Source organism: Thalassophryne amazonica, chromosome 8 (assembly GCF_902500255.1).
Source record: "Thalassophryne amazonica chromosome 8, fThaAma1.1, whole genome shotgun sequence".
Lineage (NCBI taxonomy): Eukaryota > Metazoa > Chordata > Actinopteri > Batrachoidiformes > Batrachoididae > Thalassophryne > Thalassophryne amazonica.
Window position 1 is genome coordinate 108,906,339 of NC_047110.1, and position 12,894 is coordinate 108,919,232.

A 12,894-nucleotide genomic window follows, 5' to 3' on the forward strand; every position below is an offset into this window, starting at 1 on the left:
TTTGACTTCCGGATCACCTACCGTCCCGGGACCAAAAACCAGAGATTGGATGCCTTGTCCCGGGTACATGAAGATGAAGTCAAAACGGAGTTGTCGGATCCACCGGAACCCATCATCCCGGAGTCCACTATCGTGGCCACCCTCACCTGGGACGTAGAGAGAACCGTCCGGGAGGCCCTGGCACGAAGCCCGGACCCTGGAACTGGGCCAAAGAACAGACTCTACGTCCCACCAGAAGCTAGGGCTGCAGTCCTGGACTTCTGTCACGGCTCTAAGCTCTCCTGTCATCCAGGGGTGCGAAGAACCATGGCAGTTGTCCGGCAGCGCTTCTGGTGGGCGTCCCTAGAGGCCGATGTCCGGGATTATATCCAGGCCTGCACCACCTGCGCCAGGGGCAAGGCTGACCATCGCAGGGCTTCGGGACTGCTCCAGCCGCTGCCCGTGCCCCATCGCCCCTGGTCCCACATCGGCCTGGATTTTGTCACGGGCCTCCCGCCGTCCCAGGGCAACACCACCATCCTCACGATAGTGGACCGATTCTCCAAGGCAGCCCACTTCGTGGCCCTCCCAAAGCTCCCGACGGCCCAGGAGACAGCGGACCTCCTGGTTCACCACGTCGTCCGGCTGCATGGGATCCCAACAGACATCGTCTCCGATCGCGGTCCCCAGTTCTCCTCACACGTCTGGAGGAGCTTCTGCCGGGAACTGGGGGCCACGGTGAGTCTCTCATCCGGGTATCATCCCCAGACCAGCGGGCAAGCAGAACGGGCCAATCAGGAGATGGAGCAGGCCCTGCGTTGCGTGACAGCCACGCACCCGGCGGCCTGGAGTACCCATCTGGCCTGGATCGAGTATGCCCATAACAGCCAGGTGTCGTCAGCCACCGGCCTCTCCCCTTTCGAGGTATGTCTGGGGTACCAACCTCCTTTGTTTCCGGTGGTTGAGGGAGAGGTCGGTGTGCCCTCGGTCCAGGCCCACCTACGGAAGTGCCGTCGGGTGTGGCGTGCCGCCCGTTCTGCCTTGCTGAGGGCCCGGATGAGGACGAAGGCCCATGCAGACTGTCGGCGGACCCCGGCCCCTACGTACCGGCCAGGGCAGGCAGTGTGGTTGTCTACCAAGGACATACCCCTTCAAGTGGACTCCCCTAAACTGCAGGACCGGTGTATCGGTCCGTTCAAGGTCATCAAGGTCATCAGTCCAGCCGCAGTGAGGCTTCAGCTTCCGGCCTCACTGCGGATCCGTCCCGTTTTCCACGTGTCCCGGATCAAGCCCCATCACACCTCACCCCTCTGTACTCCCGGTCCGGCACCACCTCCTGCCCGGATCATCGATGGCGAGCTGGCTTGGACTGTGCGCCGGCTCTTAGATGTCCGTAGGATGGGCCGGGGCTTCCAGTATTTGGTGGACTGGGAGGGGTACGGACCTGAAGAACGCTCCTGGGTGAAGAGGAGCTTATTCCATTAACTTTAACTAGTAATGACTTCATGACTTTCTTTGCTAACAAAATTTTAACTATTAGAGAAAAAATTACTCATAACCATCCCAAAGACGTATCGTTATCTTTGGCTGCTTTCAGTGATGCCGGTATTTGGTTAGACTCTTTCTCTCCGATTGTTCTGTCTGAGTTATTTTCATTAGTTACTTCATCCAAACCATCAACATGTTTATTAGACCCCATTCCTACCAGGCTGCTCAAGGAAGCCCTACCATTATTTAATGCTTCGATCTTAAATATGATCAATCTATCTTTGTTAGTTGGCTATGTACCACAGGCTTTTAAGGTGGCAGTAATTAAACCATTACTTAAAAAGCCATCACTTGACCCAGCTATCTTAGCTAATTATAGGCCAATCTCCAACCTTCCTTTTCTCTCAAAAATTCTTGAAAGGGTAGTTGTAAAACAGCTAACTGATCATCTGCAGAGGAATGGTCTATTTGAAGAGTTTCAGTCAGGTTTTAGAATTCATCATAGTACAGAAACAGCATTAGTGAAGGTTACAAATGATCTTCTTATGGCCTCGGACAGTGGACTCGTCTCTGTGCTTGTTCTGTTGGACCTCAGTGCTGCTTTTGATACTGTTGACCATAAAATTTTATTACAGAGATTAGAGCATGCCATAGGTATTAAAGGCACTGCGCTGCGGTGGTTTGAATCATATTTGTCTAATAGATTACAATTTGTTCATGTAAATGGGGAATCTTCTTCACAGACTAAAGTTAATTATGGAGTTCCACAAGGTTCTGTGCTAGGACCAATTTTATTCACTTTATACATGCTTCCCTTAGGCAGTATTATTAGACGGTATTGCTTAAATTTTCATTGTTACGCAGATGATACCCAGCTTTATCTATCCATGAAGCCAGAGGACACACACCAATTAGCTAAACTGCAGGATTGTCTTACAGACATAAAGACATGGATGACCTCTAATTTCCTGCTTTTAAACTCAGATAAAACTGAAGTTATTGTACTTGGCCCCACAAATCTTAGAAACATGGTGTCTAACCAGATCCTTACTCTGGATGGCATTACCCTGACCTCTAGTAATACTGTGAGAAATCTTGGAGTCATTTTTGATCAGGATATGTCATTCAAAGCGCATATTAAACAAATATGTAGGATTGCTTTTTTGCATTTACGCAATATCTCTAAAATCAGAAAGGTCTTGTCTCAGAGTGATGCTGAAAAACTAATTCATGCATTTATTTCCTCTAGGCTGGACTATTGTAATTCATTATTATCAGGTTGTCCTAAAAGTTCCCTAAAAAGCCTTCAGTTAATTCAAAATGCTGCTCCCCTCCACAGCATGTCTTTTTCCTGGTTCTCTCCCTCAGCCCCAACCAGTCCCAGCAGAAGACTGCCCCTCCCTGAGCCTGGTTCTGCTGGAGGTTTCTTCCTGTTAAAAGGGAGTTTTTCCTTCCCACTGTAGCCAAGTGCTTGCTCACAGGGGGTCGTTTTGACCGTTGGGGTTTTACATAATTATTGTATGGCCTTGCCTTACAATATGGAGCGCCTTGGGGCAACTGTTTGTTGTGATTTGGCGCTATATAAAAAAATTGATTGATTGATTGATCCTGGACCCGGCCCTCCTGGCCGATTTCTACCGCCGCCACCCGGACAAGCCTGGTCGGGCGCCAGGAGGCGCCCGTTGAGGGGGGGGTCCTGTTGTGTGGGCCGCCAGAAGAGGAGGTACTGCTGGCCCACCACCAGAGGGCGCCCTGTCTGGAGTGCGGGCTCCAGGCACCAGAGGGCGCAGCCGCCTCACAGGAACAGCCAGGGTGACAGCTGTCACGCATCACCTGCAACAGCTGTTACCAATCATCTGATCGGCAGGAGTATATCAGCAGGACGACGTCTCCACCTCTTTGCCGAGATATCGTTTCTACCTGGAAGGTAACGTATCTCAGCTGACGGATTGTATCCTTTTGGATTTTGTGCGTTGTTCTGTGGATTACTTTTCCAACGAGAGGTGGAGGTAGCTTTCCTGCCGTTCGGATTCCTGGGTGCAAACGCGCCCTCATTTAATTGTTCTTTGTTCCTCGCCAGCAGTACCAGGTCCGACACGCGGAGGCAGTGGCCACCTGGGAGTTCGGGACTTGGCGGCTCCAGTATTCCCGGGGTCTGGTGGCGGAGGAAACCGTGTGGTTCCGGTTCTACTTTGGAGAGGCGTCTCCTATCTTCGAGCCTGCCCACACGACACCTTTGTGAATTGACTTTTGTCCATTACTGTAATCTGTTGTATTTGTTGTGCACATTCACAACAGTAAAGTGTTGTTATTTGACCTATTCCATTGTCCGTTCATTTGCGCCCCCTGTTGTGGGTCTGTGTACTTACACTTTCCCAACAATTAATTAAGATTATTAAAGTGCATTTTATCTGCTTACATGCAATGTAACTTGCAGCTGTGATTAATCATTCAAATATTTTATACTTTTTTATGGCACACCAGCTGCATCAATATTGCTATAATGTTTCCAATCTGTGTCATGCACATATACAATAAAACTGATCAGTTTTGATTGTTTCTTTTTCTGAAGACATTTTAGCTGATAACAATATATAGACATTGTGTGTTATTTCATATAATTAAAAATCTATATATTTTTTTAAATATTATGTTTACTAACAGAAATACCCATCCGTAAGAATGCAGAATGAAAAAGATTAAAAATGATAATAATGCAGAGACAATATTATATTAGTTGGAGAATGAACTGTTTGGAAAACAACTGTAAATCCTGACCAAGGCTGCTGCATTTTTGGGGGAAAACAGTTATTGTCATCATCTTTGAACATTCTGTTGCTCAGTAATCTGCTGAAGAAATTAAAACAAGTGGGATCAAAATACATTCATCCATTTTCTATACCCGCTTTCTATTTCATATATATATATACATATATATATATATATATACATATATATATATATATACATATATATATATATATATACATATATATATATATATATATATATACATATATATATACATATATATATATATATATATATATATAATGCATTTAAAATCTTCACAAAACGACTAAGTTAAAGCATTAAGATTTTTTTTTAAGTCACCAACAGTTTGTCGTATGAATTCTACCTGATTGTTACAAGCGACATAAGTATTTAATGCATTTATTGTATTAGAAGCTGCAACAGATAAAAACCATAAATGAGACTGTTTGACTTCCAACAACAAACTGCAGAGACGGATGATTAAAAAAAATCTCTTGCTGATTTATTTCTGCGGCGTCTTCCTCGCTGGCTTCACGGCCGCGCTCTCTGTCAGTGAGCAGGAGGAGGAGAAGGAAGGGGAGGCTGACGGAGGAACCGAGCAGGGAGCGGAGGAGGACAGGGAGATTAAGAGGAGCGGGGAGAGGAAGAGGAGAGGAGGAAGAGGAAGCGGAGGGGAGTGGAGTGGAGCATCAGGAGGAGGAAGAGCCGTGAATGGATGAGGAGGGCTGGATGCACAGATTTGATTAATACCGGGAAAAATAAATGACCCACATTACGCAAGAGATATATGAGGGATTAAAAAACAAAACAACGTGCTCGACTCTGAATCATGCAAATCATTTCTTTCATGTGGTAACATCTGGTTCTGTGTGGCTTTGACATTTGATCAGTTATACCACTTAATCCTGCAGCATATTTAATCCATATCAGCTCCAAACAGTGATTAAGTTTCAAGGTCACCCAAGGTCAAAGATCACATGATTAATGGAAACGTTACACATGACTTTATATTACAGTTTAATAGTCACCATAGGTGCTGGAAATAGCTATTCTATGTATCACCTAAATATTTATAAGATCTGGGACAAAGGTTTGACCTTGACCTGTGACCTTGACTTTTAACTAACTTTGCAGAAAATTTAATCACGTCACAATTTTGATTCAAATCAGATTGTGTTCACATATGGACAGGAAGCTACATATCTGTGTGTGTGGCTGCAAAGTGTTGTCTTTTTTTTTTTTTTTTTTTTTTTTTTTTGAGTAGTGAGACTTCGCTCGGGTCGCTGATGTCACAGTGATGTAATGAGAGTCGCTAAGAGTCACTTGAGTTCAGTTTGCTTGGATACCAGGACCTGGATGACAGATCTTCCAAGAAAAACACAATGATGTCATCATTGTAGACGTGATATTTTTTTTCCATATTTACTGTAACGATACAGGAATAAACATTAATGTTACACAGTTTTCAAGGAGTTTTTTTTTTTTTCTTTAACCACTTTCCTGTGAATTGATGCGGTTGTCGTGACGTCGTTGGGTTTGTGCAGCGCTCACGTCGTGGGACAGAAGTGATGTCGTTGTTGCTGGAGGAGGTGTTCTGGTTGGTAGTGTGGGGCACAAATTATTTATATTTATACATGTTAAAAGGAGATATGAAAGAGTGAGTGTGCGAAAAAATCACACACTGTATGATTTTTTTTTTTTTTTTAACCTGTCTTGAGGTGATGTACAGTTCGCCGCTCGCCTCGCGTCCTTGGGGAAACAAAGAGCGCCTTATGGCCGCTCGGCCATATAGTGTACGTTCCCACTCCACGGCACAGGATGCAAACGCCTCATCCTCCTCTTTTTGTCTGACACGCTGAAATATTCCACATTTCATTGACAAGAGTTTTTTGTTTCTGTGTGTTATCGAGAAGATACAAGAGGCAGCTGCGTCGCACAGAGCGCATTTTGTTCCTTGAAACTCTGAAAGCTCTTTGTCAGGCTTATTATTATTATTGTGCTTTTATAGAGCGTTTCCGTCTAGCAGAAGTGCTTTACAATGATGTCTAACATTTACTCCTCCAGCCGAGGTTGGAACCCATTTTTACAGATGGGTGGATTGAGATTATGCAGATGAAGTGTCTTGTCCTGGTAGCATGTGGGGAGGTGATAGTCTAGTGGTTTAAGCATTGGGCTTGAGACCAGAGGATCCTCGGTTCAAATCCCAGCCTGACCAGAAAATCACTAAGGGCCCTCGGGCCCTTAATCCCCTAGTTGCTCTCGGTGTATAGTGAGCGCCTTGTATGGCAGCAGCCTCACATCGGGCTGAATGTGAGGCATTATTGTATAGTGCTTAGAGCATCTGATACAGATGGAAAAGTGCTATATAAATGCAGTCCATTTACCATTTAGCATGAACGGGATTCAAACTCACATCTACTTATTGGCAGGTCTGCTCCTCATCCACTGATCTACCTACTCTTACCTAATTAGTGAGACTATTGGAGCTCTGAATTCAAGAAGGAAGTCCTCTGAAGGTCTTGAGGCCCATTAGTACCGATGCTTATCCCCGGATTACAGCTGGATGAACTGGAACATCACCTATGACACTTTGGACACTTTGAGGACCCCAGCAGCTGCAGAGGACCGAGGACACGCCGACATTTCACCTAACTGCAGCTGATAGATGGTGACTTGTGAGAGGTGGCACTGGAGCCCAGCTGGTCTTGGTGCTTCCTTCCTGGGAACCCGCGGAGGAAAACACAGCAACAGTCTTGTATGTAAAAATCAGCTGTGGGTGTGTGATATGTATCCACAATTTACAAATACTTATGAAGATTCCTTCCTTCCTTCCTTCCTTCCTTCCTTCCTTCCTTCCTTCCTTCCTTCCTTCCTTCCTTCCTTCCTTCCTTCCTTCCTTCCTTCCTTCCTTCCCACCTAAAGTGTTGATCACTCACGATCGAAGCTGAGTGAGAATGATTAAAGTTTTGCTTTAATGTGACTCAATTTTGTCTTTGATGCTATTGATGGCTTCAATCAAAGACAAAGCATTGGTTGCCTAACAACCACTGATCGAATAAACATAGCGGGTTAAGGGAAGGTTCAAATACTTATGGACCTGTGTGTGTATATCAAAGCAGTGTAGGCTGGGTGGGGGGGGGTGTTGCCTAGCAACAGTACTGTTGTAAGGCTAAGCAGTATCTAACGTCTACGAGATCTTGCACCCAGGCATCGCCCGGGTCCACCGCTAGTACAACACAGAGTTACTCCCTTTGTTTTTTCTTTTCAGTTCATTGTACTTTTGTGCGTCTCTGTGTGCTTGCAGAATGTACACACATTGTCGATCAACCTATTTATTTGAATAAGAACAGCAAAAAAACAAACTGCGCTTGACTTTGTGCCAGGTTTTTATTGGTCAGCGGTGCAACAACTTTCTGACATTCTACAATGATGATCGAGCAACACAGCGTCTGACCACACCCCCTTGTAGGACCATGAGTGCACAGAGTAGTGGGCCTGGTTGTGAAAATTACAACAGAATTGGATAGGAACTAGCAGTGTCGTTTGCACAGCACTGTATGCTGCTTTGCGCTGCGTAGCAGATAGGGCCCATCAGGGTTTTTTTTTATTTTTAAGGATGTATCATCCGTGTCTGCTGAGTTGTCCACACAGTAGCTCAGAATCACATTCAACATCAATCTGTCAGATTATGTCTGATTTTGCGCCGATGTGCACCATACGTCTCGGATGCTTCCAGGCTCCCCCTCTGCAGGGTTCAGGTCCCTAAATGATGCTCTGACAGGCGGGTCCGTCCCCCTGCGTCAGCACAGATGAGCGTGTATGTGCACGCTCATAAATTGATGGGTCTGTGTTTTGCGTTATGGGACCGAGTGCACGTGAATAATGATGGTTTCATGACCCCACCTGCACGCAGCGCGCTCAGTCAAACAGCAGCTTACGCTCTGTATTTCTGACACTTTGGATTTATTCCGCTCTGCGTCTTATCTTACGTCTGTCTGCTTTATCTTTAGTCTGCGTGACAGCGATCCACATGGAAACCTTTATTTCACCTTTTAGATAAAAAAAAGTATGCTAACGCTGCTTTCATTTAACAGCTTAGTGGATGAGGAGCTGATCTGCTAATTTGGAGACATGGGTTCGAATCCCACTGATGCTACTTGTCTGTGTCCCCGGACAAGACACGTCATCTGCATCATCTCAGTCCATCCAGCTGTAAAAATGGGTTCTGGCCTCGACTGGAGTCCGTTTTAGATCTGCTCTGTGCACAGGATTTTTTTATGATAACGTAACCATACGCAATACTTGCTTTCACCACAGGTGGGCGCTGTGCACTCCAGCCTACTGCACTTGAAATGGCAGATCAGGGTGAGGTCGGGTCAGGGAGCATGCACTGGTACATCCACCACTCTGTGCAGCCACCTTTAGGCCCTGGATGGCAACCACCCAGGCAGACACCGGGTCTGTCCACGCCACTCGAAAATAACCATCTGCCCGTAGGGGAAACCACACAAACACCAAACCTGGGAAGAATGTGCAAACTGCACACAGAAAGAAGGCGGTCAGACGTGAACCTTTTTGAAAGTGTCATGTGACAGCGGCACATTCAGCTTTAAGGGAACAAAGTACATTTTTTATTCCATTTTTACCTGAGGCCACTATATGGCCATCGGGTATTACGAAGACCTGGCGTCTGTCCATCTGTCTGTCTGTACAACCATCCATCCATCTGTCTATCTATCCATCTGTATGTCTGTCTGCCTGTCCTTCCGTCCGTCTGTCTTTCTGTCTGTCTGTCCATCTGTCTTTCAGTTCATCCGTCTGTCTGTCCGTTTGTCTGTCTGTCCGTCCGTCCATCTCTGTCTGTCCGCCCATCCGCCTGTCTGTCGATTTGTCCATCTGTCTGTCCGTCGGTCTGTCCATCCATCTGTCTAGCTGTCTCTCTGTCTGTCTGTCTGCCCGTCCTTCCATCCGTCTGTCTTTTCGTCTGTCTGTCCAGCTGTCTGTCGGTCCATCCATCTGTCTGTCTGTCCATCCATCCGTCTATCTGTCTGTCTGTCAATCCATCTGTCTGTACGCCCATCTGCCCGTCCTTCCGTCCATCCGTCTGTCTGCGTACAGTTCAGTCATATATTATGTAAAAGCTAGCAAGAAATAAACACTTCTAAAACCAAAAACACTGTTTTTGGAACCTAATAACACCTCTGAACTTATTTCACAGACAATAGCATGGTGACCTCACACGCTGGTAGCCGCAAACCTCTGTTCGGCTGCGTGTAAATACATCCTCTGTGTCATATATTATGTAAAAGATAGTGAGAAATAACCACTTCTAAAAATTAAAACGCTCTTTTTATAACCTGATAACACATTTTGCATGCATGCTAACTTCCGCTAACTCAAAGCTAACTTCCTATGGCGTTAAATTTCTCATTAATACCTCCTAAATACACAGAGGGTAATCTACAAATATTTCTTGATTTGCACAACTTCCGCTTTTGTCAAAAGCTCATGTACACGCACACGCAAAGCCTCCTGCAGATGCTGTTTAAACATATTGTTTTTTGATTGAGTTCATTGAACATGTACAAATTGTATGTAAGACAACAGGATCTTAATAATTAATTAAATAGCTGCAAATTTTAAAGAACACAAGGCTCATACAGCCAAGGGCATTTTAGCATTGCATTATATTTTAAACTTCTGAGTTACATCAGAATGCACTTTGCTTAATTAAAGTCTTCCACCTTTTTGAATATACAAAACATGCTTGTTTGTGATCATTTTTATTTATTTCTAACATAATGTTTTGCAAATAAACAATTTAATGAGGTGATGTCTCTTTTTCATCAGGTGTCTTAAAAACAAATTATATATTGTAGGCAACAGTACCCACAAGACACTGAGGTGATATATAATCAATCAATCAATCAGTTTGGGTCTGTCGGTGTTTTCAATCATGAGTCACATTATTACGCTTGCTTAGAATTTTTTTTGTGTGTTTTCTCGTTAATTCTCTCCTATGTTAAACTGTCTTGGGTGCTTTTACTTTTACATCTCTTTTGTGTGTTCTCTCCGTGTAACATCAGTTTCTGTTTCTGGTCATCCAAGTTCCCGTGTCTCTGCACTTCTACGTGTAATTGTTTGGTTGCTTTTATAACCGCCATCAGAGTTTTCCCTTGTTGCCAGCTTGTCTCGTTTTGTACCTGCTTTCTCTGGTTTATTTGCCAGTGTTTGCCTCAGACAAACAAGTTTTGCTTGATGTTTTTGGATCTCTTCACCTGGTATGATGAACCTCTGTGCACTGACCTACTGCTTGTATTTTGGATAACCCCTCTGCTGCTCCCTTAGAAAGATGCCTGTTGGGCCATGTTGCCTGTTGTACCAGTCACCCGTGTGCCTGACCTCATCCTGTATATAGCCAAGCTGGCTGCCTGTGTGTCTGAGGCAAGCCATAGTGCTTTGCGTATGTAGTCAGTAAACCTCACCCCCAACGCCAAAAGACACTCTGGCGACAGATGCTAGTGCCCATGGGTTTCAGCCTTGTGGTTGCAGTGCCTGCCTCCCATCCAGGAGGTTGTGAGTTTTTGCCCCGTGGGTGGGGAAACACAACACAACGTCAAGGTTAAACCTGGTCTTACAAACTCTGCTATCATTTACCTGTGGAACAATAACTCAACCAGTTCCTGACATCACTGTGTTTCTCTGCACACTTTCACACAATTTACACTTTCACACTGTTCTTATTTGGTCCAGACACTTTGACTTTTCAGTTTGATCCGAACCACAATAGCGAGTCTGAAAGCTGCCTCAGGCTCCTTTCTGGACCAAAGGACCAAAATATGTTCGACCAAGAGAGGTGGCCTCTCTCCAGATCAAACTGAGCCATGGTCCGGGGCTTTTGAAGTGTGAAAACACTTTTTGACTCTCAGACACATTACAGGAAGTTGAGGCAGGTCGTCATCACCCATTAAACAGCAGAAAAAGAAAATACACAGAAAATAGCTGAATTAATTTGCCTGATTAAGGGCCCCTTCAAACACAGTACAAATGTGGTCGAATTACACATGAAGCGCACATGAAGCAGGAATCGTATGCAATACATGTAAAATCATAGCTACCTCTAACACCTCGTACACCAGTCGCTACAACTATCTGGACACACCAGCAGATGAAAGACAGAGTGTGCGCTGTGAGAGCCCATCGAAGCCTCTTGCGGGAGGTGTCGGCCAAATTCCAGCTGACACGCATGAACATCTAACACCGCTCCCTTGGCACTTAGAAAATGTGTGGCCATTCATGCTATTAGCATGACAACAGTGAGCAGACGATCACTGTCGAGCTGGATGTGAAATTTGTCTAAGTGCCCCCACGAGTGTGGCTTTGCAAACAGACACAGTGACACGTTGGTGTGTGCGCTGAACTGACAGAGGGTGTGTCCGCCGACAGGAGCAGCTGTTGAGATCTGTGGTTCTGGACGTCATGTCTGGGGAACACGTGTTTGGACGGATATGAACTAACAACTGCCCAATGTGATGCGCGTGTGTCTGCTTGCTGTTCTCCCATGGACATACATAAAAAGGTATATCGCTGTTGCAGTGGGCTGCAGCGAGTGCGCGCACAACGCACACATTGACAAGCTGCCCCAGGTGAAACGGACTGTCAGATCATAACACACAACGGGCAATCTGAATGTAACATCACCCACGTGCGCTCTGTTCCACATGACACGGTGTCTGTCCTGTGGCGCACCATCCACAAGACACACGTGTTGACAGGTGACAGGTACAGGGCCGGCTGGACACGCCGCCAGCAGATGTGGACATGATAAGAGCACCCTGCTGGACACGCCGCCAGCAGATGTGGACATGATAAGAGCGCCCTGCTTCTCGTTCATGTTATTTCATGACTGTACATCTGTGACCATGAGTCATCTACAGAGGAGCAGATGGATCATACTTGTATTGTGCACTTGATAAGAGGGATTCAGTAAAATGCGCTGTTTTTATATGGTGCATGGTTGTATTTTTTTTTATAAATATGTCCATGTCCTTCTTGATATCAGGCATTTTCCCGCACTTTTCACAGGACAGTGAAGGTAGCTCAGTGGTAACGTTTCTGGTAGACAATCAGAACTTTTGGAAATTGCAGGTTCAAATCCCATGGGTGGCATGTATTTTTTACTTTTTTTATTTTCACAGCAGCTGCGCGATGTGGTTACACATGCTACAGCTGCTCACACTGTGTTCCCGCGAAACCATTGCAGCGACATTGTTTGCGCCTGCCCGTTAGCTCGATATTTTCGTGATTTGCTCATACGAGCTGTTACGCTGTGATTCGCCCTGATTTGTACTTATTCGTACTATGTGTGAAGGGGCCCTAAAGTAGGTCTGTCTGTGTTTTCACCTCATTGGAGTTAAAACAAAAACCGTTATGAGAATCACCGCTCAGCCTCCAAAAATCTGTAATTAACCAGACATATATAAACATGATCCTCGGTTCAGCGTTTGTTCCAGAGTTTCTTGTGTGAAACACCTTTTTCTGCACCTATCACTTTAAATGGAAAAGACCTGCTGTGTAACGGCTCATGATTAAAAACTGATTTTGCACGCTGTGACCCTTTAATTCTCCTGAAATGTGTTATAAAATAATCAT

At 45.3% G+C, this 12,894-nt stretch overlaps 1 protein-coding gene across 4 annotated transcripts in view; it reads left to right on the forward strand.

Annotated features, from left to right (window-relative positions):
* The window catches only part of wt1a (WT1 transcription factor a), a 60,470-nt gene that overhangs the window by 33,192 nt on the left and 14,384 nt on the right, over window positions 1-12,894 (forward strand). The window lies entirely within an intron of this gene.